This window comes from Vulpes vulpes, chromosome 6, assembly GCF_048418805.1.
Source record: "Vulpes vulpes isolate BD-2025 chromosome 6, VulVul3, whole genome shotgun sequence".
NCBI lineage: Eukaryota > Metazoa > Chordata > Mammalia > Carnivora > Canidae > Vulpes > Vulpes vulpes.
This window is the reverse complement of record NC_132785.1, coordinates 112,951,467-112,974,914: the sequence shown is the minus strand read 5'-3', so window position 1 is coordinate 112,974,914 and position 23,448 is coordinate 112,951,467.

Below are 23,448 nucleotides of genomic sequence, written 5' to 3'. Positions count from 1 at the left end.
AACTATAGTACTCCCTCCTCTTTTCTATGTGCAGTCCTTTACTGCTATCTCTCCCTAGCTCTACAGCTAAATAGGTGCTTTGAATGATGGTGTGAGAGAAATCTCTGTAGTCTGGTTGTCAAGAGCCCTCTGCAGCAGAGGGGAATTTTCAGAACAGTATAACATTAGCAAATCTGTGATATTTGTCAGTTTGGGGGAAATTGTAGTGTAAGTTTGTGACATGTTACTATCAAATTTGAATAAACATAAGGGAACATATGTAATAAAAAGGGCATAGGTAATCATAGGTATTTTCAAGTTTTTAAATTGACGTAAGGCATGTGTTCATGGTGGGATTTGACATTATTCCTCTTCAGTAGTTATAAGGATGACAAACACTAGGCTTTGCCACCTATTCAACTGTGTTGTTTCAATTGCTGCTGTGAAGATCTCCCAGCAATGCCCAGTTATTATTTCAATAGACATTAAACCCAGGCTGCCTTTAACCATGCTCTCTGCATTCTGATCTTCTATATGACTGCTGGCTAGAAACATCTATGGTCAAATAATCTGAAATCATTCATTAATAATTATTCAGAAGCACTGGGTAGATACATCTTTGTGTATGATACTATAATTAACACTATCCAAAGTAAATTTGAGAAACATAATTTATGCCCTACAAGAATTATAATCTAAAACATACTAATATGTCATTCAGTATGTGTATATCTGGATATATAGTAGATACTGTTTTTTTTTAACCTCTCTAGGATCAATTCCACCTTCTTCCATAAATATCTCTGTTTCCTGTGCAGGAGTCTATTCTTTCTTCCCTCTTAATTTACATGGCCTGGGTTTGGCTTCCACCAGTAGCTTTAGTGGTGGAACATGTGACCCCAGAACTAAGAAAATCAGCATATCAAGATGATAGAATGTAGTCACTGAAATTGGCATCATCTTATAACCCAAGAAAAGGCCTGTCTAGGACTAAAATCAAAATAGAAAGCTGGGCTTGGAGGTAATGTTCATTCCTGAAAACTGAGTCCTCAGTAACTTTCACCTGAAAGTTATGCCAAAAGTAGTGTAATTTGACTTTCGAGTGCAGATATCATAGAAAGGATGTCTTGCACTGAGCTTACTCTCTCTTGGATCACTAGGTCTGAGGAAAACCAGTATCATTCCTGAGGACACTCACATGATCCTATAGAGAGGCCCCATTTAGGGTGGAGCTGGACCCTCACTGGCAGCGCCTTGCCAGCCATTTGGGAGCAGGACCTGTAGCTCAAACTTTCAGATGATTGCAACTCCAGCACACATCTTGACTACAATTTATGAGAGACCTTGAAACAAAAGTACTCAGAGAAGTCAAAATTCATGACCCTAAAAAATGAGAATATAAAAAGTATATTTTTACTTTAAATCATTGTGTTGTAAGTTTTTGTTTTTGGCATAGCAATAGATAACTACCTCACACCAAAATAATCCTAACAGTCAATAAACCCAAAACATAATAAGCAAATAAACCTTTTTTTTTCTGCCAAGTCAATTTGCCATCTCCTTGTCTCTGTTCCCATTTCACCTTGTATGACCAACTGTAGCACTAAAGTTGTAAAATGTAAAAAATTTTCCAGGTAGATATCTCCTATAAGAAAACTCCAGCTAAAATATTTAAATGGAAAAAATGAAATCTTAAAAAAGAAGAAAATAATTTTGAAGGCTTTTCAAAAGGAGGCTTTTCTAAGTGTGTCCAGTAACCCATGATTCTGTATAGGAAAAGACTGACAGAGTTTTCTATGTAAAAAATTGTAAATGGTAAGTAAAATAAAATCCACACTGCAGGTCAAAAGACAATAGGAAAACATATACAACCTTTGATAACAAAAGATTCAGTATTGCTAACTTCAAAATATTTCAGTTAAAATGAACAAAAAGGCAATTGACAAAAGAAAATGAATCAAATAGCTAATAAACATAAAAATATTTTGGTATCACTAAAAATCAAGGGGAGAAATTTTTAAATGATTTTATTTATTTATTCATGATAGACACACACACAGAGGTAGAAACATAGGCAGAGGGAGAAACAGGCTCCCTGCAGTGAGCCTTCTGTGGGACTAGATCCGAGGACCTTGGGATCACGCCTTGAGCCAAAGGTAGACACTCAAGCATTAAGCCACTCAAGTGCCCCAGAAAAAATGTTAATGCAATATATTTTCAATGTTTCAAAAATTGATGAAAAGTTGGCAGTTCTTACTATCAGTAAGGCTTTGAGAAACTAGATATTTCTAACCTACTAAGCATCCAATGAGTTGGTGAATTATCTTTGTTTGTTTTTGTTTTCTCAAGCTAGTTTGAATTGAGTTTCTGTCACTTGCAATAGAATGTTCCAAAACTCTAAGATTTATTTTCTCTCTTCATATAACTTTTTTTTTAAAGATTTTTATTTACTTATTCATGAAGACACAGAGAGAGAGAGGCAGAGACACAAGCAGAGAGAGAGAAGCAGGCTCCATGGAGGGAGCCCGATGCGGGACTCCATCCCAGAATGGCGGGATCACGCTCTGGGCCCAAGGCAGACTTAATCGCTGAGCCACCCAGGCATCCCTTCATATAACTTTTTAAAATAGACTTGTTTACCAAATAAAAATATATTATCCCTATAAATATATAAAATTTCAATCTAAATATTTAAAACCAGCCTCAAAGGGAAAATAGGGAAAGACCCTAATTTCACTTATGCACAGCCCTTAGTTAACTAGATACAGCTTTCTCTCTTCATGCTTGCTTTAGAGTAGTCTGAAAGTTCAGCTTCATTTAATTTTTCATAGATTTCATAAAAGAGAACTCTAGACTTGCTTAAAGCAAATCCAAAATAAGAAAAAGCAAATTTTAGGGGATCCCTGGGTGGCTCAGAGGTTTGGCGCCTGCCTTTGGCCCAGGGCGTGATCCTGGAGTTCCAGGATCGAGTCCCACATCGGGTTCCCTGCATGGAGCCTGCTTCTCCCTCTGCCTGTGTCTCTCATGTATAAATAAATAAAATCTTAAAAAAAAAAAAAAAAAGAAAAAGCAAATTTTATACATAAACATCAAGTCTGAAGACATTTTATTTTACCAAATAGATGTCTGGTTTTTAAAAATGTTCTTATATAATTCTTTTAGATACCAATTTCCTCTAGCAAACCTCTGACATGATTCAACTTATAAGAAACTTTTGAGAAACATCTCCATATGTCTGACTGGGCCGTGAACACATGATGCAGGAGTGGAACCCCATTCTTAACTATTGAAATTTAGTTGTAAGAACAGAAGCACGACCCTCAAAGGAAGTCAAACAGGAGGGAACAGACTTTTGGAAAACCACTGTGTAAAATGAAATCTTTTTAGTAATACTTGGCACTCTTACTTCCTTTAGATGATTTATTTTTTTTAAGATTTATTTATTTATTTATTTATTTATTTATTTATTTATTTATTTATGATAGACACAGAGATTGAGAGAGAGGCAGAGACACAGGCAGAGGGAGAAGCGGGCTCCATGCTGGGAGCCCGATGTGGGACTCGATCCAGGGACTCCAGGATCGCGCCCAGGGCCAAAGGCAGGCGCCAAACCGCTCAGCCACCCAGGGATCCCCTAGATGATTTATTTTTATCCTTGAGTTGGTATAGTTTCTGTTTTGTGGAGGGCAATTTTTTTCTTTATGTTTGTGTGTCATTGCAATCAGAAAAACTTTACAGAAAGCAAGTGTTAAAGAAAACAGACTGATTGTATTGCTTGGTTGATTGAATTCTCTCTATATAGAGTCATAAATGCAGACATCTCAAGGGCTAGAAAAATGTCAACTTATAGACTACATGAAATTGTGGGGAATTTTGAATCTTTGCTTCAGTTGCATAAATCCTCTAAACACTATTGTAAGACATAAAGCTATTTGCTTTCCTGGATTATTAGCTGATTGTGTTTTTAATATTTCAATGAGATATTTTGGTCTGGGGACATGACTATGAATAATAGAATAGTTCTGAAAAAACATTAAGTAGCAAGCATATTCTAGCCCAAAGAAAGAGTTTCTTTCCTTAGTGAGGTGAAAAGTAATACTATAGCATGTTATTTATGTTGTTTAAAGAGTAGGTTACTATGGTACAAGTTTTTGGCCCACATCCTACTGGAGCATAGAGCTAAAGTTGCTTCCAAAGACCTGAGGATGATGACAGATGAAGAATATAATCTCAGCTATGGTATTTGCCAGTGATTTTCACTTAGAACCAAAGGGTCCTGGGATATTATGAAGAAAAAAATGGATACTTAAATTAGAGAAGACAACTGAATTGACTTAAGAAATGAGGGAATATATTGGTCATTACTTGAAAAAGCCAAAGGTAGAGCTTTAAGAATGCCTGGGTAAATTCAGGAGCTCAAGCCATGACAAAGAAACCAGTCTCTCTGTCTCCATGATGATTAATTTTATGTATTGATCTGACAGGGTTACAGGGTGCCCATATATTTGAGCAAATATTATTTCAGGTGTTTGTTTCTGTGAGGGTGTTTTTGAATGAGATTACCATTTGAACGAGTAGCTTGTGTAAAGTAGATTGCTCTCTAACGTGGGTGGGACTTATGCAATCAGTTGAAGGCCCAAATGGCACATAAAGGCTATTTGAGCTGAGATACCAAGCTTATCCTGACTTTTGATAGGAACTTGAAAATGGAATCTTCTTGGGTCTAAAGTGTGCCAGCCTTTGGACCGGAACTTATGCTATCAGTTCTTCCATTTTGCAGGTGTTCAGATACATACTGGAAGTATACCACCAGCTCTCTTGGGTCTCCAGCTTGCTGACTGCAGATCTTGGGACTTCTCAGCCTTCATAATTGCACAACCCTATTTCTTGGTTCTGTTTTCCTGGAAAACCCTCTCTTCCTCTTCCTCTTCCCACCCCACTCTCTGTCTCCCTGTCCCCCTCGCTCTTCCATATTCTTTACATATCAGTACCCATTCATGGCAAGAGAACTCCTAGTAGTGAATCCAGACTTTATATACCCCCAACATTAAATAAAATCAAGCAAGAGTGTCTCACCTTTTGAAATCTCAGCAAAATACCCATTGTATTTTGTTCACTCTGATTAAACATATGTACAGACCAGAAACCAAGCAGCTTGGGCAGGCAAATATGCTCTGATTGACTAGACCTGAGCTCTATGTCCATCTCTTGAGCCAAATGTAATGTCATCTAGAGGATTGAAAATGGTGGTTTTATGAGTTGCACTGTGCGTCTCAAAAAGACATGTTGAAATCCGAACCCCCTATACCTCAAAATGTGATCTTATCTGGAAATATGATTATAGATATAATTAAGATGAGATCATACCAAAGTCCTTAATCAAACATGGCTGATGTCCTTGTAAGAAGACAATGTGATAGAGAAAGAGATTGGAATTTTGCAGCAGCAAGCCACAAAACACTGGGGATTGCCAGTAAACCACCAAAAGATAAGAGGCAAAAAAAAAAAAAAAAAGATTCTTCTTCTTAGGTTTCAGAAGGAATATGGCCCTGCTGACACCTTGATTTTGGACTTCTAGCCTCCAAAACTATGAGATAGTACATTTCTGTTGTTTTAAGCCATCTAGTTTGTGGTACTTTCTTATGGCCACCCTAGGCAATGAATAAAGGTGGAGAGGTTGTTTATCAAAGGAATAAAAAGGTACAGTTATTAGAAGAAGATGGAATTTGGGGGAGAGGTGGAAATAAAAATAAATATCTTGTTGTAGGCTTTGCAAATCACTTTCATTATTTTTAAAATAAAACAAATATTGTGTACTTAGCTATGAAAACACTACTAGACTAACTAAGACACAGAGATTTTGTGTTTAGATGAAATTCTTTCAAACCGGTTGTTCCTACTGGAGTGGAAGTTCTGCTGGCCAATTATTCCTTTTTTTCCTACTTAAATGAGAAAGAAAATGGTTGCTTTGAAAAAAATATTTCTGAAAGTAGAATCACAAGCTGTATAGAAAATAATAAAGGAATCTCTTGGATAAAAATATTTAAACTTTTGGCATCCCACACTGAATAAGACTGTCACTGAAATCTTGGAATCTAAGTATTAGTACCTGTGACACATGATTATCCTTACTGATTGTCCCTCTCTGACACAGAGTGAATGGAGTTAAGTACACATAACATCGTTAGTGAAAAGACATACATTTATTCAAACAATAGAGCAAGTGACACGAAAATAGCACTGATGTAATTGAATGAATGTGAAATCCATTTGTCAAATACTCAATAAGGTAAGCACTTGGGATATTTAACAATTTACTTGGGTGATGGTATGCATTTTCTAATTTATTGGATGCTTGCTTCTTTCATAAAGTTAAATTATGTGTCATTAATCTTTCTAGGAGGCTGTTGTCCTCGAATTAATTTAGTGATGATTTTTTCAAATAATATACCTGCTAGAGAAGTGGTATGTAATCAATACAGGAAAGTAATCAGGTGAAGAGGAGAATATGTTTCCACTTTTTTTTCTTTTACAATCAGTGGGATATACTATGGGTTGGAATAAAGAGAAGGTGTAAAACGAAAATAGAGATTCAACTGAGACTTGAATATCAGACAGTTCTGACTAAATTTCTTCTACATAAGAGGTTATTTTATTTTCTTAGCTGTTTCATCACTTAGTACCCTGACTCCAGCCAAGTTCTGCTGGTACTCTGGTGTCACCCTTCTTCCCTATACTTTATTTCAGAAACACCTCCACTCATCCCCAGGGAACTATATTCCTGTATATTTCTATATTTTATTATGCACATCAATTTTTGCAGCCCATTTGTTTGTAATACCTCTTATCCCTTCTAGCCCTGGGCTTAATATTTATATAAGCAAAAGGACTATTAAAGTGTTTCTTGAGAGTTCTTTCTTTAAAAGAAGTGCAGTCCTCTTTTTATCAATAGTCTCTAATTACAAGCGTCTTTTAAATGTTCTGTTTTTCAGTGCTTCTGGTGAGGCCAAGTAGGCTCTTACCTAATGTGATCTCCCACAGATAGCAACTATAAACTCGGACAAAACACAACAAAGTACCTGAAAGCACTGGAGAATCAACATAAACTGCTTTTGAAGAGGAGCTGACACCTGGAAGAAGTAAAAGGCATTGAATATATTTCAATCCTGTACTCCTTTTCCACCTCCTTTTTCTTTTCTATCTTCTGCTCCTCTGGCTTCTTTCTTTTTACCAGTTTTTAGCTTAAGGAAAGTGAAAGTCTAACAGAAAACCCACAGTCTTTCTGGCTTAAAAACCAAAGGACAGAGTCGGGGAGCAACAATCTCTGAAAAGCAAAAGGGTTGTGGAGTCCCAGAAAGAAGAGTACCTGAGAGGAGGAGCTGCCCATTCTGTGTATAAATTTTGCCTGAAGATCTCACTGGCACCTGAACAATATATGTATGAGCTAGACTCCAAGAAAATTAAGAATAAAAGAACTGAACTAATTTTGAATTGACATCCAAAGGACAGTCTTTGCAATCTAACAAAGTTAGTTGCCTATAAAAACAAAACAAACAAAACTATCAGTTCATTTTAGAGGGACATAAATCCAGAGTATCTACAATGTAACTTGCATAATGTGCAGGATACAATCCAAAACTACTTGGCATAAGACGACACCAGAAAGTTTGAATGGATAAACCTAAGATGACTGACAAAGATATTAGAAGTACCTGACAAGTATTTTAAAACATTCCTTAAAGCTGCGCTCAATAAAATAAAGGGCAATATGCTCGTAGTGAATAAAAAAAAAAGGAGTGAAAATAGAATTTCAAGAAAAGAGTCAAATGGAAATTCTAGAATTGAAAAACACAGTATTAGAAATTTAATAATCAGTGAATGACCTTAATTGCAAAATGGAAACTCAATGTTAGTAAAGACATCATTTCTTCCCAGATGTAACTATAGATTCAAAGCAATTCCATTCATAATCCCAACAAGTTTCTTTTTGACAGAAATTGATCATCTGATTATAAAATTTATACAGAAAGGCAGAAGATCTAGAAAAGTAGAAAAGCCTTTCAAAACAAGAACAAAAGTATAGGACTTATGATAAATCTATATAATCAAGACCATGTGGTATTGGTGTAAGAATAGTCACTTAAATCAATGGAACAGAATAGAAAGCCCAGAGAGAAACACATGTATATCGTCAATTAAATTTCAGACAAGATACCAGGATAATTCAATCGAGAAAGGAGGAGAAATGGTAGTCTTTTAAAAAATTAGTGCTGAAAAACTAGATATCCATATGTAAAGAATGAACTTCTTCCCTTACTTTGTATTATACACAAAAATTAATTCAGAAAAGACTACAGACATAAACATAGAAGCACAAATTAAGAAAAATAAGAACATTTGTTCACAGAAATATTTATTTAAAAATGTTCATAGGAATTTTATACATGGTAGTCTAAGCCTGGAAATAGTTAAAGAATGAGTACAAAATTGTGGTATACTCATCCATGGTCATAAAATGGAATACTACTCAGCAAAATGGAACAGTAATAAATGCAGTACCATAGAACCATCATGTTGAGTAAAAAAAAGTCTTACATAAAAGACAATATCTCATAACACTTCATGTTTATGAAGCCCTCAAATAGAAAAATCTAATCTCAGGTAGAAAAATCAGGACTCGGTTGTCTCTGGATGGATGGAAATGTTGGAAATCTTCGTAGGGTTTGGATTACATAAATGTATGCATTTGTCAAATCTCAGCAAATATACCCTTAAGATTTGTTCATTTCTTCATATATAAATTTTATATCAAAAGAAAACTATTCCAATATTGAGCTCTGGTTAATGATAAGCTTGTTAAAGTATTAAGTGGCAGTGCACTGATATCTGCCATGTATATGTGTATATACACACATATACATATACAAATGTATATATACATATGTATTTATATATGCATATATACACATATATACATTTATATGGATATATATATATCCAACCTAGACTGGGAAAAATGTATGAATTAGTGATTATAGAGAGCATTAGATAGGTGATAAACATGTATAAAAAATGATAATGGTAAAATGGTAAAATCTAGGTTGTAGTTACATGGGTATTCATTGCTGCAATATTGTGATTTATAAAAATATATGTATTTGGCAATTCACATCACTAAGTTACCTTTTTCATATATATTTGGTCTAGTCCACAGTTCCTGACTTACAGCTCCCAAAGCTCTTGGAATTTCCTGAGTGATAAGAGTAATGGGAGAAACTATTATTATGATATTTGGTCTGTTGTGCTCAGTTCCTGAAATCACTTCATAATGATAAAGGTGAATGATATGTTTTATATTTATAATGAGCCCTATTTCTCCACAACTGAGTGTATGTTAATGAGGTAATTTTGGAGAACACCTAAGGATGGAGGCTGGTTGATGGGGGAACCAACCTTGAATGTAAGGTAGAAACTTTCAGTCCCACTCCCTAGTTTCCTGAGAAGGGAGTCTTGAGATCGAATCAATCACTAATGGCCAATAATTTAATCAATCATACCTAGGTAATGAAGCCTCCATAAAAACTCAAAAAAGAGAGGGTGTGGAGAGCTTCCAGACTGGGGAACCAGAACCCTTCCATGTGCCATAGTGCCAAGCCTCAAACTCCACGAGGAGAAGCAACTTTGTTTGGGACAGCACCCAGTGTAGCTCTTCATCTGCCTGTTGATTCATATCCATTAATATCCTTTGTAATAAATTGCCCATCTAGAGAGTAAATGAGTTCTGTGAGCCACTCTAGCAAACTAATCCAACTACAACAGAGGGTTGTAGGAACTCTGATAGTCAGTCAGAAGTACAGGTAACAACCTAGACTTGTGACCGGCTTCTGAAGACCAAGGAAGGGAGGCGTAGGAACCTCCAATCCTTAGCTGGTCAGTCAGAAGCACAAGCAACAACCTGGGCTTGTGATTGGCATCTGAAGCAGATGCCAGTCCTGTAGGACTGAGGTGGGATGTAGTGGGATGTGATGGGATGTCGTGCTTTCTCTGGGTAGAGAGTGTCAAAACTGGGTTGAATCATAAGATAGTCAGCAGGTATTGGAGCCTTGCTTCTTTGGATGTGTGAGGAACTTTTCCACTTTCCACACTGGAATTGCTTCTAGAACTTTTCGAGTGCAAACTTTGTTCAACTTTGCTATATGTATGGAACATTTTGTGAAAAACGATGCTCATTTCTCCAGCTAATCCCTAGGTGAGAAAGTCTGTTTTGTCTTACACTTTATTTTTGATGGTTGTAGTAGTGGTGCTGATGCTGAATGGGATGTCAAAGCAAAATGAAATATATTTTACAGGTGAGAAAACTTGACTACAGAGTCAAAGAAAGTTGTCTACAGTCATGAGGATGGCAACTTGTGAGCCAGAGCCTGATTCAATTCTCCTGATCCATAGAGGTTTACTGCACCAGCCTTGGATGAGTAGATACCATAATAGTGACAAAATTAAAGCTAGTTGCTAAGATAGATATCGCAAGAGAAATTGTTATTTGTGATATAAGGCACTTTGTCTGCGACACATACCTCTCCATTCCTGGCACTGAAATGTTTTTGGTCCTGTGGACAGACATAATTATGGAAAATATTACTTTCTAAATTGTGTTACCAACAATAGCCTCTATCAGTGCTTCTCAAATAAACCATGGTTTTTAAAATTAATCTCCAGCCAATATTTTTTTTAAAATACAGTGACATTTAATTATCAGAAATATGTTTTAATAAAGAAACATGAGGGATCCCTGGGTGGCACAGTGGTTCGGCGCCTGCCTTTGGTCCAGGGCCCGATCCTGGAGACCCGGGATCGAATCCCACGTCGGGCTCCCGGTGCATGGGGCCTGCTTCTCCCTCTGCCTGTGTCTTTGCCTCTCTCTCTCTCTCTCTGTGTGACTATCATAAATAAATAAAAAAAAAAATTAAAAAAAAAAAAGATTTTAAAGAAACATGAAACATAAGCCCCCGTTTTTTATTATTATCTTCAACAGACATTGTCAAATTACTGTAGAAGTTTCTAAAGGCTTACTCTCCATTTCTCTTCTAATTTCTTCATAGATAAGTAACAGCTTTTGGACTAGCATTAGTCGATGAATTGAACCACAGGTTGGTGTTGAATTGACCTAAATTTTATGGTGGAGAGACCTAATCTTGAATTTAATTTTGTCCTCAAATTAGCTGCAACAATTGACTATAGTAGCTATTATTGAGGGCAGGGAAATATCACCACAAAAATTAAACTTTCCAAACTCATCTACTGGGCTGAATGGTGGCTCCCCCTAAAAGATAAGTCCCCTTGAAATCTGTGAAGGTGACCTTATTTGGAGAAAGGATCTTTGCAGATATAAATAAGATGAAGGTCTCTAAATGAGATCATCCAGGATTATCCAGGTGGACCTTCAGTCCAATGACAAATGCCTTATAGAAGAGAAGGACACATAGACCCATAGAAGATGTTGGGAAGACAAGGGCAGAGATTTGTGTGATGAGCCCATAAATTAAGGAAAGCCAAGGATTGCTGGCAGCCACCACATGCCAGCAGAGAGGAACACAGCAGATTCTTTTTCAGAACCTCCAGAAGGAACCAATCCTATCAGCTCCTTGATTTTGGGCTCTATTCTTCAGAACTGTATGAGAATAAATTTTCTATTGCTTTAAGCTGCCCAGTTTGTGGTAATTTGTGACAGCAGTCCTGTGATACAAATGTACCATCCTATAAAGAATTGGTTGATCTGGACCAGATTCTGAAAACCACCTTCACTGAAATCTAAATGGAATAGATCTCCTAGAAAGCTCAAGGCCAAGAAATCAAGTCTCACTCTTCACTTTCCATTTCTAAGAGAAGAAACCATTATGAAATAAAATAATAAATCAATAAAAAAGGTCAATCCCGAATATGCTGTTTAAAATCCTATCCCCTGACATTATCAATCTCTCTTACCTTAACATGTTTTCCTTTAGCATTTAGTTTTGACCCAATCAATAATTTTATTTTATTAATATATTAACTTATATTGTCTGTATACTACAACTTGAGATAAGATTCACAAGGACAGAAATTTTCATGTGTTCTCTTCCCTGTTGTATTCCTAACATACAAACCATTGTTTGAATATAGTAAGTATGCAACAGATACTTGTTGAATAAACGACTAAATGCATTTTAACTAAGTACCACTTATAAGAAGGTCAATGAAGTAAGAGGCCCATCATTAGGGAAAATTTAAATGACCTGATTATAATAAAGGAAGAACTATTTTTTTTTCTTTCGTATTCCCTATTAAGGAGAAGGATATTCAAATTGGAGAGAAACAAATATCATTAGGAAGAAAGTGAAACCTGGTGTGGGTGAGTATTTGGTAAGAGAATTCCTTGTGGTTTAAATTAATTTTAATTTCCAGGCCCAGGAGAAGTACCCTTTACTCAATTGATTTACATGTCAGCATACAGAACTTGCAGATGCAATTATAAAACCACTAGCTTACCGTTACATGGAGAAATGATGAAAATGCCAGGTAGGAGGCTAAGAAATAAAACATGTTTTAATTTTCAAAAGCAAAGTATCTTCAAGTAATTTTAGAGCAGCATTGCTAATTCAATTGTCTTTAGGAGCTGGGATGCTGATGCACATCAAAGAAGAAGGCAGGTCTCCTTTCCTTTCCTTCCTACAGTAAAACACATTTAATTAGGCAACGTTTATATAGTATTTGTGTGCCAAGCTCCATTCTAAGCATTCAACGTGGATTCACTAATTTTATCTTCATAAGAACCATGTTAGAAATGTGCTATTATCCACACGTAGGGAACCACTTTTCTTTTCTTACAGAAGAGAAAACAAAAAATTAAGTAATTGGCCAAGGTAAGATAGCTAAAAAGTGACAAACTTTTTAGGACTCAAACCTTAGTGTTCTCGCACTGGAGTCTGTACTCTCTCCACTATTCTAATGTTTCTCAAATGGAGTGTGCATCATCAAGAGAGCTTGGGAAAACATGGGTTTCTGGTTCTCACTTCTGGAGTTTTTGGTTCAATAGATTTGGGATGGAACCTGAAAATTTACATTTATAACAAGTTCCCAGGTGATGCTGACACCACTGGTCCTTGGAACACACTTTGAGATCCACTGTACTGTGCTATTTGAGCTAGTGGCAAACTAGAGCATGCATGATAAAATCATCCATTTAACATCATTTAAAATCATCCATACAGTTAGCAAGCAAAAGAAGAGGGAAATAGGAAGATGGCCTGTTTTGGGGCTAAATATGTCCTGCTTGCTGTAGTACACCAGAATGAACCAGGGCAATCATCAGGAAGGGTCTGTTGTGATGTATTTGTGTCCTGTTCATACCCAACAGCATTCATACATCACACTGGGCATGGTCCCTAAAGACATGTCACTGAGATCCATAATGAATTCTGTTTGTAAAGTTAAATATGAATAGATACAAATGAATGAAAATAAAATGTTTGCAGTATCATAAGCTGAATAGTGTCCTTCCAAAATTCATTTCCACTCAGAACCTCAGAACCCTAACCTGGCTTTATTTAGAAATAGAGTCATTGCAGATGTAATTAGTTAAGACGAGGTCATACTGGATTAGTGTGAGCCCTACACAGAGTAATAGCGCTGATAGGGTAATAGCCCTAAATCAATGGCTGATGGTGTCTTTACAAGGAGAGGAGAGGGCAGAAGGATACACACAAGGAAGACAGCGTTGTGAAGGCAAAGGCAGAGAATGGAGTTGTGCTGCCATAAGCTAAGGAATGCCAGAAGCCACTAGAAGCTTAGAAGGGGCAATGAAGGGTTTTTCACTAGTGTCAGCTAGGGAAAGTGTAAGATACCACGTTTTGGGGCAAAAGATATCCTGCTTTTTGTAGCACCCCAGAATGAACAAGGACAATAATCAGAAAGAATCTGCTGTGGTAAATTTGTGTGCTCTTTGTATCCAACAGCATTTGGCTTCAAATTTCTAGCCTCTAGGACTGTGAGATAATAAATTTATATTATTTTAAGCTACTCAGTTTGCGGTACATTGTTGTGGCAGCCTTAGGAAGCTAATATATGCGGGGTATATATATATAAAAAAACAATGCAACAAATGCCTGCATACCCACTACCCTATTAAAGAAATAGAACATTACTATAATAGTTGAAGTTCTCTGGGTAATTCCTTCTGATATCATCCCCGTCCCCTAACTCAAGAGAGATAACCACTGTCTGCATTTTATATCTATTGTTTTCTTACCTTAAAAAAAGAATATTTCATTTCTGAACTGTGTATCATTTAGGTTTATATAGATACAGTTTCATTTGTGTCATATCTTTATCAAATTTATTAGACCCTTTAACTTTTGCCAATTGGTTCAAGTAGAAACCATTGTGATTTGAACCTTCACTCTCTTAATTACCAATGAAGTTTTCTTGTCTTCATATGTTTGTTGGCCATTCATGTTTCCCCTTCTATAAAGTGACTTTTCAATTTGTTATTTTTTTGGCTCATTTGTTTTTTCAATTTGTAGGAATTCTTTATACAGCCTAGATTCTAATCCTTTGTCAATCATATGCTTCACAATTTCTCTTCCTAATTGTTTTGTTATTTCCACTTTTTAAATGAGCTTAAGTTCTTAATGTTATTATAGTTAAATTTATTAATTGCGCTCTTCATGATTCACACTCTTTGTTTCTGTTTAAGAGATTCTTTTCCACCCTAAAGCCATGAAAAAGTTATTCTCTGTATTATCTACCATGTTTTAGCTTTGAAATTCACCTTCAATCTTTAAATGAACTGAGAATTTATATTTTGCTCATAAGATGAAGTACATATCCAATTTCATTTTTTCTATCTGTATAATCAATTGTCTCAATTTGTTTTGAAACTCTTGTTAATTCTAACCAATTTTCATTATTATTCAATAATAGCTCCATCATAAATCAAGTTTCTATATACGTGTGGATTTGATTCTGGGTTTTGTATATTTCATTTTTGGGTCTACCTCTGTACCAGTACTACACTGACTTATTTTTATAAAAATTATTGACCTCTTGAAAGATGAATCCTGCATATTGCTCTTCTAAAATGTTTTGCCCATACCTGATCTTTTATTTTTCCTTGTAAAAATTTTAACAGTTTGTCAAATCTTACACACACACACACACACACACAATTCCTCCTGGACACATATCCTTTTCAAAAAGTTTTATAAACAACTTGGATAAAGTCTTGTAATACTGATTAACATCCAAAAAGAATGGCTAAATCTTAGATAAACAGAAAAAAAAAAAAACCCTGGAAAGATGTCTATTAGTTTTTGTAGAAGTCTAGCTGTGTCTATTTAATTAAGAGTTCTAGGTCTGGGGGAACTTGAGATCCTTAGAAAGTTTGCAATTGTAAGAAAACAAGGCAAAACAAGACAAACTCACTTCTAAGTGGCTAGCATACAAAGTATACTGAAGAAATCATGTCCTTAAAAAGAAAAGGTAATCAAGATTTAGTGCTACATCTTTATAAAATTCCTCCTAATACTCTAGATACAAAAATGGTGTACAGATGTATACCATATGTCCTCAGCTTGAACAATTAGAGACAATTACATGGATTAAAGATTCAAATGTTTTTAAAAAGACAAAAGGAAATAAGTACCATAAAAAAGTTCTAAAACAAACCACAGGACAAGTTTTTTGTTGTTGTTGTTTTTTAAATGATCTCCGTGTATGGATGGCCTTTCTATATAACATAGAGCACAAAGCCCCAAACAAAAAGTGATAAATTCAGCTATATGAAAAATTGAATTTCTGCAAGATAAAATCCACCATAAGCAAAATCAAAAGTCAGATAGTAAATTGGGAAACACTTGCAATCCATGTTACAGACAAAGCAGTAATTCCTTAATGTATCTAATAGATAAAAATCTCCTACAAACCAATAAAAGACCAATAACCCAATACAAAAATAGAAAAGGATCACAAAAGAGGAAAATAAGCTATTCTAAAACATAAAAAGATGTTTAGTCTACATAATAATAAAAATAAATGTAAGCTTTAACCACATTGAGCCTACACTTTTCACCAGCATATATTCTCAAAGATCAAAAACTGTGATCATGTCCTCACAGTGGGGATATGAGGAAATAGGTACTGTCTGTCATTCATTGGTGTGAGTATAAATTACCATAATCTCTATGGTGAATGACTTAACTATGAATGGCAGAGGAGAGGGCATTTTTCTGACTTCTGGCTATCCCTCATAGCTCCTTACCTTCAGTGTTTTGTTTGTTTTCCTTCTGATAGTTTAGCAATGAGCTACTTTACGGGAATGGAGTTAGATGGTCAGGCTAACATAAGACCTCTGGTTAATAACAGCGGCATTGAGATGTAAAGACTCTAACTTAACACTGGTCCTACAAGGGCACTTCTCAGGCCAGAAAGCCTCACTTGTTACAGAATTAAGGAGGTGTTCTGTGTCAGAGCACCCTAGAAATACAAAGAGCATAATGAAGACAGGCTTATTTTCTTGGAACATTTTCCCTGGTGCATCCAGCTGTGCCCAGCCCAGCATGTCTCTCCTCAGGGTGTCAGTAGGACAGTGAACCCTTGCATCCTGCTGGTCTTATACAATCTGTGAGTTTTCCCAATAGGCCTAATTTTTTTCCATAGCATGTGACATGAGTATGTGTGTGTCTGTTACCTTTGTATGGACACTTCCAAATAACAAACACACATATCCTTTTATCCTATAATTTTACTTTTAGGATTTCATCTACAGATATCCTCATACATATGAAATACCTTTATGCACAATTATTCATCACTGCATTGTTTGAGATACCAAAATATTGTAAATAATCTAAAAGTCTGTAAGTAGGGAACTAGACCAATGAATTATAGCGCACGTGTACAAAGGAAAATCATGCAGCTATAAACATAATGAGAAAGCTCTTTGTGGATATGGAAGAATTTCTAAAATAAGTTTTTAGGGGATCCCTGAGTGGCTTAGCAGGTTAGCTCCTGCCTTCAGCCCAGGGCGAGATCCTGGAGACCCGAGATTGAGTCCCACATCAGGCTTCCTGTATGGAGCCTGCTTCTCCCTCTGCCTGTGTCTCTGCCCCGCCCCCCTCTGTCTCTCATGAATAAATAAATTGTCTTTAAAAAAATAAAAATAAAATAAGTTATTAGATTAAAACTCAAAGTACAAAACCTATTATGTAATAAATTGCAACTTGTATAATAGGAAAGGATACATGTGTGCACACACACATTCATTGTTCCAATTCTGTGCTCTGAAATGATACATACTAAACTGATAACATCAGTTCCTTTTGGAAAGATCCAATGGTTGTCCACAATAAGAATAAGATAGAAACATTTTATCGTATACCCTTTTAGCCTTAAAAATTTTAGCCATGTAAATGTATTATATCTGTATAATAAAACATTAACTAAAGTAAAATAATTATTCAGGAACTCAAACAAGTCATTGCAGAAGCTAGGGAGCATCAGTTGAATGAGTTAGGATGGAATGCTGGGATAGCAGGGGATAGAGAAGGCTGATACCATAGACAACTTCTATAAAATCCTGTAGGATTTTATATGATGTCTCAGGACAGCTAGATAGAAACAACTGTTTAATTTACATACTACTCCCTTTTCTATAATACTCCAATTTTCTATTTTCTTCTTTTCTTTTTCTTTCTTCTTTCTTTCTTTCTTTCTTTCTTTCTTTCTTTCCTTCCTTCCTTCCTTCCTTCCTTCCTTCCTTCCTTCCTTCCTTCCTTCCTTCTTGTTGAGTAGCCCTACCTATCCAAGCATGCTTTGATGGGCTCTTTTTTTTAAGATTTTGGAGGAAAGAGGAAACATCTCAGATTGAGTACCTAATGCTCTTTAAGATGAGTTAATTTCAATTTTTCAAGAATTATTAGCTTAAATCATGTTGATTCTTTCTCCCTCCCCCCAAGAAGGAAGAAATTTGACAACCATCCTATTAATAAGTTGAAATGTTTGAAAATATCAAAATACCACATGCCCCATCCAACTAGAATTTCAGTGACATTATTTTCTAAAACATGGCACAAATCATGCCTAGAAGTCTTCCAGAATCCTAGGCCATTCTTAGCAAAGGTACAGAGGAATTTTTGCTCTGCAGGGACCTGGGGAGATCCCAGACAAAGTAATCACTTTCCACTTGCTCAATTTGGCCTGCAATTTTCAATTGGTTATACTCTCCATTCCCTGTCCTACAGTGTTGCTGAGCTGCTTGGAAGGACTGCAAACTTTTATTTCAGAGGGGGGCTAGAAATCTATATCTAAAAGGTTAAGTTTAATGAGTAGTGGAGAGATTAGGAATAGTCTGTACAGACAAACATCAACCAATATGTTCTTAAAAACAAGGAAAAAGTAGTTAATTGCAACTATTTGGTAAATAATTAATAACAATAGCTACTATTTAAGGAGTTCAAACTATGATGGGCACCGTACTTAAGTGATTTACCTACATAATTTTATTTAGCCCTCACATCAATCCTATAATGTAGATACATTTATTATCCCCATGTTCCAGGAGAGAAAGTTTGCAATGACCAGATTAGTTGCCCCAGTTGACACAGCTTGTCAGTGGTAAAGGGGACATTTGAATCTAGGTCTTACTCCACAAGTGGCACTTTTAGTCATTATGTTATATTGTACTACAAAGAACACCTGGATTTAAACATTTTAACAAACAACCAAGATTCCTTAGAGTGTGAGAAGAAAGCAAAAAAAACCACTGCCCCTTTAAACATCTGTGTAGACTATTTCTTCTGTAGGCCTTCTTCTGTGGCCCTCAGCTAGCAAAAAAAAAAAAAAAAAAAAAAAAAGAAGTCTCAGTCTCATTTCTAAATGCAATAACAATTTTGTTTTAGGATTAATGTGGCCAGCCCATGGTAATAATCAAGTCTCAGTTTTATTTGAGGTTAAAGTTTTTATATTTCACCTTACTACAATAAGTTGTCTCTGACTCATCCAATTTGAGAGGGCTGAGGAGAGGGGAAGAGTGGGAGAAAGAAGATATATTAGGGGCAGGAGGCAGGAAAGGCTTAATATTGCTAGTACGGTCACATAGTCATGATCTCATTTTGTTGATTTCTGAGCCTGGCAGACATCCAAAGCTGAATCATTATCTCTTGGGGAGCTTTCATGTGTTTCTTAAAGATTTCCCCACTGGGAACCTCCAAATACATTTCTGAAGTTAAGTCAACACTCCTTTTCTAGTTGTCTGCTTATAATTTCTCCTTGGACCATGAACATCCAGTGATCAATTCTGTTGGAGTTCCATCTTCCCTCTAGGAAGCCCTCTTGGGTGAATATCCATGCTGGGTTCCAGTTTGAGCCCTGCAGTTAATCACTGGGAAACATGTACTATTTACCAGTGCAGCCTCCACCATTTCCCACATTTGGACTGTTCTTGAAATAGATATGGTATTAGTCTATGTATTTCACAGATTTTTAGGGACAAAGGTAAAACTATGAGTACTTTCTTTCATATTCACTTACTTGGCTTGAGGTAAGGGGTAAGGATACCTCTCTCTTGAGGTGTGTGTGTGTGTTTGAGTCAGAATCGGTTGTGAATTCCATAGCATTCCAATAACTCTCTCTAAAAAAAATTCCCTCTAAAAATAGTAGTCTTTCTTGGCCTCTCCAACCTTTTAAATATCCTTGAGGCAGTCATTATGCTAAGGATTGCCAAAACAAATTTCCAGAATACTTCTTTTGCAAGTGTTGAGTATATGTCCTACCTTCTCATTTTAGATTATGGGGGTATTTGGCACCTATTGTTTTGTTCTCATTTTTTTGAGTCTTAGCTGAAACTGAGATAGGAAAACCCCATTTTAATATCCTGTTATAAATACTTTTATGTTTTGGTTGAAAGTTTCTTATAGGGAATAGAAAATTTAAAAATGAATAATTGTCCTGTTTTTTTTTTTCCAAACAAATAGCTAGTTCTGCTTTTACAATGACATTTTCTTCAGGCAGAGCAAGAAGTCTAAATGGAACAGCTCAGATACTAAATGCTTAGGCCTCTTCAGTTTTTAACCTGAAATTATTCTTCCATATTTGAAAATAAGCTTATCCTCTACCATTTTCATTCCAAATCTTAGAGCTTCTGAACCCTCAATTAAGCCTAGCTAACTTAATTATCTCAGCTAAGTGTTTCTTTCTCATTCAGCTTATAGTTCATTTATCCTTTCCTGGGATATGAGTCATTATGAAAGAGCTATATAACCAATAGACTTGTTTATCTGGAAGTCATTTTAATGTCTTTGAGAGATTGAATTATCATAGCTTATCTGACTTCTGTATAAACAGACAGAAAGAACTGAATTCAATCCCAATAAAGAATTCTCTTCTTGGTCTTAATCCTCTTTGACTGCCCTACATCAATTGCATATTAAAGTTCCTGACCACATCTCATTCTACTGAGTTGCCGCTGACTTTTCCAAAATCAGGATGACATTGTGAAAATATTCTCTTCCCTTGACTTCGATGCTGGTTCTCTTCTTATTCTCAGACCGTCCTCCTATCTACTTCTTTGAATCCCCATCTGAGTAAATGTCTTTGGCCATTTTATTGTTTTTTCCTTCCTGCGTTAGCAATTGTATCCATACCTGGTGTGATGGCCACCTATGTACAGTTAACTCCTCTAGTGTCGTCTTTACTTTCTTCTTTGTTCCTTTGCACCTACTAGCATATTTACTTTTACTATAGCTCTAATCATATCAAAGTTTAGTAATAATCTACTTGTAAGACTGCCTCTGCACCTTGACTATTAAATCATTGAAATTAAGGATATGGTTTCTTATTCACCTACCCAGTACCTGACATACAGTAGGTACTCAAAAAAGTTTGAATAAATGAATGCAAGTTCTCTGTCTTTATCCTGCTTGCTGTATAACATCTGTATGTTTGGTCAGTCCTTTAAACTCAATGTGGATAAAACAAATGGAATCATTTTTAACTACCAATCCTTCCTTCTGATTTCCCAGCTTCAGTCCCATAGGGCTCACCTTTGATTCTTCTGTTAGCCTTATCTACATTATGTAAACAGTCATCAGATCCTGTCTACTCTCCCTGAGCAATATTTTGCATTTGATCTGGCTTTCATTTCTAACTTCTGAATCTTCATTACCATTGGTCTGGACACTTATATTAACTTTATAAATACTGCTGCAGAGAAAAAAATTTGAAATCAGGCAGATCTAGGTTCATATCTTGAGTCAGCTTTTAGATGAAAAGAAATATACTTAACCTTTTTGAACTTCTGTTTCCCACGTATGATTTGCATTATAATCATTGATTAACTCCTCCACTAGACATAAACTACTCTTAGCAAGCATTGTGTCTTACTTGACTTTTTATTTTCATAGATCAACTATGGCTCCCGGCATACAGCTAGCTGCTAATCATTGATTCTATTTGCTAGATGATTGAAGATGATAATATCTACACCACAATTCTAACATAAAAATAAGTTAAATCTGATAAATGTAACTGAATGCCAGGAAGCCCAAACAGATATGTGGAGGGGCCCACGTTGAGGATAGCCAAGACCCCCAGCTATACCACTAGAGGAGCTACGAATAGACAGATAGCACCAGCTGCCAGCTATGTAGGTGATATCTTTTTGGACCTCCCATTCACTTGGTACTCCAACCAACACCATAGGAAAGAGAAAAACCATGTAGTCAATTGACAGTCTTGATATATAATAAATTATTATTGCTTTAAATAACAAAGTTTTGAAGAAGTATAGAGACAGGGTACAGCTGTAATATAAAACCTAAAACACATGGTATTGATTTTGAGATTGGCCTATGGGGAGGAATGAAGAGGGAGTAAGGAGACTCAGTAGAGGCTGAAAGGCAATAAGAAGATTAATGCTGGGGACTGAAGGAAAGGCAACCAGTGTTAGGTAGTGATGGAAGATTTGACAGCACGGTCACCTACTGTACCATATATGATAGAAAATATAACTAATGAACTTGTGGAGTTGGCACAAGTGGTTTCCAGAAAGAATGTTGAAAGTGTCTGTTGTCTTCTATTAACTGCTGATAATGCAATGATGGAAGAGAAAGAAGACTGAAAGAAACATTTGGATTTTAAGCAAAATTTAGAGATTTTCTAATCCAAAAGTCTCAAGGTTGGAAAATAAAACTGTTTCTTATTCCAAGCATCTCCAGATGGTAAGAAGTTGGCAAAGTAAGAAATGACTCTGGGAAAAAAATCAAACCCAGGGTGATGCTAGTATAATGTGGTCTCAGGTCAAAGCCAAGTCAAGGATGTGTCTATAAGATGATTAAGACCTCATAAAAATTAAAGCCCATGTCTCCTACACTCTCAGTTAGATTAAAAAAAAAATAAATAAAGCTTCTAAAACTTTTAAGAGTATGCTTAATAGATGCTTCAGGCAGAAAAAGAACTTGCAAAAATTTTAGGGACAGTGTTCTACAACCAATCCTCACTCCCAGGCTGGAAGGCCCCATCTTTAAGGAAGAGTACAGCTTTGTTTTGCAGATGCTAACCCCAAAAAGTATGTATGGATGCCATCCAAGGATGCTCACTCCAATAAGAGTCATAGGAAACCTAGAAAATTTCTAAGAGAAACATCATAAGGAAGCACAAAGGGAGTAAAATAAACAAACAAACAAACAAACAAATAAATAAATAAATAAATAAATGGGACTGAGATAGCTCAAGATTAATCAAGGCTTCTGGACTCCTATCGTGCTATAATCAAAAAGCAGAATAAGAAAACTTCTCAACTACAAGTTCGGGCTATTTCTTATGGAAAAGAAAGAATGATTCAGTGGGAAAAGCCTAGAATTCAGAAAGTAGTGCCAAAAACCAAGGGGAATCACTCAGAAGGAGTGGAACTGGGTTCTAATTAATGTACATTGCCCAATGCTGGAGCAAAAAGGATAAACAAAGTGTGCCTGGCTAGTATCAGAATTTCCATAAACAAGTGACTGCTAAGTACTACCTATTTCCTCTTCCTGAAGTAGAATGTGTTTTATCATTATCCTATCTCCATCTTCTCACTTCTGGGAATAGGAGTAAGATAGAGAGTTCATAGGTTTCTGAAGCCAAGAAAACTCATTCTTAACTGGACCTAATTTAGATGAAAAAAAAAAAATCTTTGACCTTGAGTCTAAACCTGGTGTTAAAATGGGATAAATTTGGGTGTAATAGGATGAGGATATTTTTTCATGTGAGAGGAGTATGAATTGTTATGGACAAAGGATAGTGGTATATTGTCTTTACAAAGATGATTGCAACAATATCTTCTGTCCCACATATCTTAAAATATAATCTTGCTGCTTCTCTATCAAGCTATTCAGCATCACCCTATAATATTTTTTGAAAAAAGGAATAGAACAGATAATATGCTGTGTGACTTCTGAA